Source organism: Rhagoletis zephyria, unplaced genomic scaffold, assembly GCF_001687245.7.
Source record: "Rhagoletis zephyria isolate East Lansing unplaced genomic scaffold, Rhagoletis_zephyria_1.1 Rzeph_scaffold_04772, whole genome shotgun sequence".
NCBI lineage: Eukaryota > Metazoa > Arthropoda > Insecta > Diptera > Tephritidae > Rhagoletis > Rhagoletis zephyria.
In genome coordinates, this window is record NW_016161855.1 from 8,613 (window position 1) to 15,623 (window position 7,011).

The 7,011-nt window shown below is 37.9% G+C and overlaps 1 long non-coding RNA gene across 1 annotated transcript; it reads left to right on the forward strand.

The window, feature by feature from the left end:
- The first annotated feature begins 1,545 nt into the window (after positions 1-1,545).
- LOC108371195 (uncharacterized) lies at positions 1,546-5,477 on the forward strand. The gene is made up of 3 exons (XR_001848724.1): positions 1,546-1,623; positions 2,216-2,220; positions 5,259-5,477. It is a non-coding gene; the product is annotated as an uncharacterized LOC108371195 (long non-coding RNA).
- Positions 5,478-7,011: the final 1,534 nt, after the last annotated feature.

Consider the following 7,011-nt stretch of genomic DNA (forward strand, 5'->3'; position numbering starts at 1 on the left):
TTCAGAGCGTTTCTCGTTGTACTTTTTCTGGACAACTTGACGCGTTAACTACTCCACAGCAGCTGACGTGCTACTTACGTAACTCTCCCGCCCTGTTGTTGTTTGTCCAAAGCGGAAATGGCAGAATCGCGCTTATTTAATTTCGGTTTTGTAAACAAGGACTGCGTTAAGGGAGCGAAATTAGGTCGTTTATATGGCAATGTAGAGACTTAAAAGCGAAGTCGACGGCAAGATAGGTGGGGATTTCTTTGACAGCAAATAGAGGAGGAAGTCGGAATTTCCGCGAGGCCTGCACCTTTAAAATGATTGAAGTGAGCAACGTGCGAATAATGTCTTTTCAACTCAGTTATCATATTTATACAATACATATTTATGTACTCGCGTACATAAATATGTATGTATGTATAAATATTAACGAGCTTTGTGGAATATTATTTTGCTGTGAGGTAAAAATGTGAAAAACATGCTGAGCGTACAGAAAGCCAACAATGAGGGAAAAATTTGAATGCCAACTGCAAAATTGTAGCACCCCGCCAAACAATTAAAAATAGTACCCATTTGCTTATATATATTTACAAGTTTTTCCGATACTTTGAATATATGTAATTATTATTATTATTTTTTTAATATGTTGTTTATTCAATAACATACGCCATATACATAATACAAGGCTTCAAGCTTTGTGAAAAATTCACGGATATTTAATGAATTTAAAAATTGTCTTAAAAATTTAAAATTTTTAATTCAGAATATTTAAACAATTTTATGATATGCGGCTTTTTACCCCGGCTTTGGTCTTCCGTTTTATCTTAAGTCTTGCTATGAGCTTCGATAGTGAAAATACACGTTATTTTTAATATTTTTATTGAGCTTTGTACCACGATTGTTTATTAGGAAAAATTGAAAAAGCAACAAAGTCTAAGCGGTAGAAGTTATAGCACTATTTCGGAGATCACCACATCTCCTCATCAGACTTCTTTTTCTAGACTTCAGCAGGGAAGCTGCTGAATGTTAACAAGCCACAATAACATTGACGAAAATACACGTTTTATTTCTACTCTCGGAATTTTATACCGACATTTGGTTATGGTCCCAGCCCACAAGTTAAATAGTGATTAAATAGTAATTGCGGCGGTCCAAATAGACAAATTGGATTAATTGAACAATGAAAACTACGATACCTGCAGCGTTCACATGTTTTGATAACAGTATATACAGTAATAAACCTTTTTGAGTACTCCTCGGGGGTAAAATCTGATCAGGATTGATAATGAGAAGGAGCATGAATTTTGCTGATTCCGAGTTGCATACAAAATTACTGTGGTATGAAAGGGAGCAACAACCGTACTATGGCAGAGTGGCGCAGGTAATTTTGTAAACAAACACTTTTCTTATAATTTTAAAAAAATAATTGCTATTTATTTTCCAATATTCAGATATCTAGCTTGTAGTCAGAGGCAGTGTCATGGGAGGCTCACTAAACTCTACTCCTCATGTTGGAGGTGCTCCGAGTAATGGACCATTGAATGTTTTGGCTGAACTTATGACCACCATTACCAACGCAGTCTCCAAGCAAATGCGTGTCCTGAATTTATACGGTAGCAATTTATAGCAATTGCTATTGTATGTGTGTATTAGGGTGATCGGATCTCATAGAGGGGGGAAAAAATGTCGGAAGTTTTGTTCGTCTGGACCCCATAAAACGGTTACCTTTTCCAGATATTGAGATAGCCGAAATTTGAACTCGATTAATCAACGTTAACCCGTGCCGCTCGTCGCTCAGAGTTTTGAAAAAATCCAAATTTTTGGTCAAAATGCTGACCTATGGAGCCATAACTTCAGAACGGTAAATAATAAAACCACGCCTTATATCTCAAAAGAAAGCTAATGTTGTTCTTCAAAATTTATATTCTATACATAGTTGTTGTTATTTTAAGTCAAACCGAGTTACAACAGTATTTATCCTCAAAAAACGTGACATGGTACCAGTAGGAGCCAGTTTGGGAGTATTCTAAGAATTTTACGGGTTTTTACATAATGTGTCTCGCAATAAACATATTTGTGTTATAAAGTATTTTGGAACACAATTTTCAAACTTAAAGAGCCTTTTGTTCAAATTTATTTTATTTTATTATATGGGGATTACCTGGCTAGTTTAGGAAAGAAAGACCCGTTTGCCAGGTAAAAAGAAGGATGAATCTAATTTCTATTTTAGGGATGGTGATTTTACTTCAGCTTACAACCGACCTTTTATTTATTCAGTTTAGTTTCTAAAGTGCCTTTGAGCTGGTTAGATCGAACAATTATCTAATGAAGATATTTTAACGTTTTTTTTTTTTTTCAAGTGTGTGTATTACTGTTTTTATACCTCTTATAGTTATTTACCTATTGGACTCTGAAATGGCATGCACATCAGGTGTACAAAGCCGGTCCAAAGATAAAATATTACTTGTGGGCTATCCCATTCATCAGATCACCAGTTGTAAACTACCCTAAAATCGTCAAGTTTTGTGAGTTTGATTTTATAATTTACATGCTGTGAAATTAACTGTAAGAGGATCAGCAAAACTTGCCATACGAGAAGTGTTAATTTTTTCGGAGAAAGCTCGAATCGTGACTAAATATGAACAAGATGCAATTACTATGCTGGAAAAGCTTTACTCCGAGTGGAAAACTCTTCAAAAAGACCGGAACAAAACATCGGAAACGGTCAAGAACAAATTTAAAAGTTGGTTGAAAAGTTGGATGATCTCTTTGATATTGCTCAACAAGATACCTTGGCTCTGATGAAATCGGAAGAAGATAAGGCGTTTCTTGTGAAACAGAGGCAAAGGAAGAAATCAAGGTGCAAAAGGAACTTGCAGAAATGAACCCTCAAATCCAAGAAGAAACTTATGTTATTGGCGAGTTTTTTTATTATTATCATTCTAAAAAATAGATAAGTAATAGATAATACGTATTTTATAAATAACAGGTACCTATTGATAATTAGAATTAGGTAATTTGGTACCTATATATTATTACTATTCTGCTAAAACGACAAGTTTTTATAGTTTTTTTTTCTCTTTCCTTTGTTGCTTCTTAGAGACGTATGATGAAGACAAGTTCGAAGAAGGAGAAGAAGGAGAAGAGACTGAAGAGAACAGCATCTACCAGAAACTTGGAGCTTGGAGGAAATGGGCATCCCCGAAGAAGCTGTAGAAGATCCAGGACCATCTGAGAGCAAGAGGATGAAAGTTTCATTTGCAAGGGGCGTTAAAGAGATTTTAAACATGAAATTATCCATTCTGTTAGATCGATGTAAGGTATCCGACAGAAATGCCACGGGAATTTTAATAATCTAGAATCACTAAACCTTGACCCTCTTGAGTACAAGGTCTCGAAAACTTTTTTTACATTATAGAAGGCAAATGTTCAGAGAACGATATACTAAAAAAATCTTTGATAAAGTGAAAATTCCTGAAAAAGAGCCCGTGGCTGTCCATTGGGACGGTAAACTTTTAACGGGTATTTTAAAAAATGAACAATGTGAGCGAATAGCTATATCTATTTCATATGGCGAAAAGGAACAGCTCTGGAAAGGAGCAAGCCGAAGCCATATATGAATGCCTACATGAATGGGGTCTTCTCAACACCGTCAAGGCGATGTGCTTCGATATTACAGCATTCAACACGGGAAGACTCAAAGGAGCATGTGTCATATGGGAGGAAATATTAGGAAGAGAATTGTTATACCTAGCTTGCCGTCACCATATCTTGGAAATTCTATTAAGAGGCGTATTAGACACAAATTGGGATCAACCACTGGACCTCATCCAGACATTTTTAACAGATTCCTCACTGCGTGGCCCAAGATAGACAAAGGAAAATACGACACAGGTATCAGTGACAATCTAATACAAAAGCAGCTAACTCCAGAAGTAATTGCAAATGTTACTGCTGAATTCGAGACCAAATTAACTGAAAACCAACCCCAGAGATGACCACAAGGAGCTGTTGCAGTTGGTTCTCGTATTTGTTGGATCACTAGACGGCAATGTTGTGTGTTTTAGAACTCCAGGAGCCACTCATCACGCCAGGTGGCAAAGGCTATTTACTGCTTAAAAATGTTCATTTTTCATGGTCAATTAAGATGTCTAAAGAAGAAGAAAGTTCTGTGCGTGCCATTTCTGTTTTCTTAGTTAAAATTTATTGTAAAGCTTGGTTCAATGTTGTCCAAATTTTCGAATCATTTGTGGTGTTTGAATGCAGAGTTGGTGGGATTATCTTTTTTTGATCCCACCATTACAGACGATGAAAAGTTGTTTATGGCTAATAAATTGCTCAGTAGCACAGATGAACCATCAGAGCACGCTATGGTTGAAAATCCAAAAGTTAGGGAAGAAAAATTAAAAGAGGTAGTTGATGAAGGATTGGTAAATTTAAAACGTTTACATTCCTTGACCGATTTAATATAAGAACAGACTTCCTAAGACAACATCCAAACACTTCGCCACAAAATAATGACTTTCAAGAAGGATTGGAAATTGCCAAAACATTAAAAGTAATTAATGATATGGCTGAGCGTGATGTTAAATTAATAACCGACTTTAACAAGCTTCTGGCAAAAGATGAAGGCCAAAAGCAATATGTCCTGCAAGTAGTAAGCAAATGCCGAGCATTATATCCTGAAGTTTCAAAAACTAGTTTAACAAAAGCTCTAGAATAGATTAGATAACTATGTAAAATTATCAATTCAAGTAGGTACTATGTCTGTATCTTTTCTGTGTCTGTTTTGTATGTATTATATACCTGATTTTTATATATTAAAGTAAAAAGTGTCATTAGACTTATTAGTATTACTTGTTTTTTTCATTACATTTCTACTTTAAACTCAAAAATATACCAAAAAAGCAAAATTTATCACTTTATAACAAAGTATGAGATGTATGCTCCTATTGGTACCAGGTCACGTTTTTGAGGCTAAAGGCTGTTGTAACTCGGTTTGACTTAAATTAACAACAATTATGTATGGAGTATAAATTTTGAAGAGCAACATTAGCTTTCTTTTGAGATATTAGGCGTGTTTTTCTTATTTACCGTTCTGGAGTTCAGCTTTTTGACCAAAAATTTGTTTTTGTTCAAACTTTTTAGCGACGAGCGGCACGGGTTAACGTTGTTTAATCGAGCTCAAATTTCGGCTATCTCAATATCTGGAAAGGGGAATCGTTTTGTGGGACGAACAAAATTACGACATCGATATTTGGCGATCACCCTAGTGTGTATGGTTCATATTTGTGACATTCTATACTTTGATGTTTAGTATTTTTGAGGAGTTCCGCTCAAACTTAGGTGTGCTTAATGAGCTGTCTGGGCGGATGTGCTGGCAGGCATTGGAGTCTCTATAACTAAACAAACCTTTTTTTTTGGAATAAAGACTTAAATATATTTGGAAATTTAGAGTTTTCTTTGATAAATTCACGTTTTTTCATAAAGAATACGATGTGAGTTTCCAGTTTATAGACACAAGCGTCAATTATGTACTTAACTATTGGTATTATTCTTAATTAAGCATTGATACTATACTTAACCTTCATTTTGTTCATAAATAACACAATTATATATATTTAATCCTCGTAAGACTTTTTCTAATCATGAGGCGCAATTCCCCACAGTAGTGTTGCCGTGTGCACAAAACGAAAACGCCGCACACAACCCAAAAGTACTCCTCGGGGACCAATTGGTGAAAAACTACGAAAAGGTTTATTACTGTATATACTGTGATCAACACATTTAAACGCTGCAGATGTCATCTGCCTCGGGAGACTCGGACCACAATAGCCCAACTGCGCTCTGGTTACTGCAGCAGGTTGCACTCATACCTGAGCAGATTAAACGAAGATGTTCTTAACGAATGCCCGGCATGCGGAGAGTCGCCCCATGACTCACAGCATCTCTTCATATGCCCTCTAAATCCCACCTTTCTAACGCCCCTGTCCCTATGGACAGATCCCGTCGAGGCTGCACTTTTCCTGGGGCTTCCGCTAGTAGAGCTTGACGACAACGATTGAGGGACTAACCGATCTGGGCGGGGTTGTTGTAGCCGCTACCACAACAACAAGATTCGTACATTTTCACAGTTACTTAGAGGTGTTGTTTGGAAAGTTGTTGTCAGGGACCCAACCAGTTATGACTTTTATAATAAAAGTTTCCACAATAAAGTTATTTTTCGACCGTTAAGTAATTGGAAAAAAAACTACAGGAAAATTTTAACTTTTATTTTTTCATTCAGACGATAACAGTTAAACCAAATACTTGTTTTGTCAAAAATAAAAGGATCGGCCTAACAACGAAGAAGGGGAGTCATCAACTATGGATTCGAAAGGGTAGTCCTTAGGGTCTACCAATCCGATTCCAGGGGTGATGGCTCTCAACCTCCTGAGGTGCCGGAAGCACGTGAGCCCGCGGCGGAGGAAGCCCCCATGAGCATGGAGGTGGAATCCGTCGTGTCGGGGGCGGAAAGTGCTGAGGATGCCCTCTCAACGGAGGGATCCGTCGTCAGCATCGGACGGTTCTACGACAGGGCGGAGGAAGAGAGGCTCTTAGCCTCAGTAAACGAGGACGTCGAACTGGCGTGGCTGGAGCGGACTTTGGAGGATGAAGATCCTGCAAATAAACCTCCAACATTCTAAGGCGGCGTCCGCAAATCTCCTTATCCACCTTGAGCAAGGTGGAGCCGATGTAGTCCTGATCCAGGAGCCGTGGCTAAGCAGTAGCGGTATCTCCGGGATCAGGACGCCTAATTTCAAGCTGATGGTGCAGAATCAAGCAGGTAGACCAAGATCCTGCATGCTCATCAGAAACGAACTCAAAGCACTAATTCTACCTAATTTCAGCAACGAGGACATTGTGACTGTCAGCCTGGATAGCGGTGCCGGAAAGCTCTGGATCATATCCGCTTACATGGCTCATGATGACGAGGTGGAACCACCTCCATTACTGCTGCGTGAAGCCATAGCCGAAGCGAGGCGA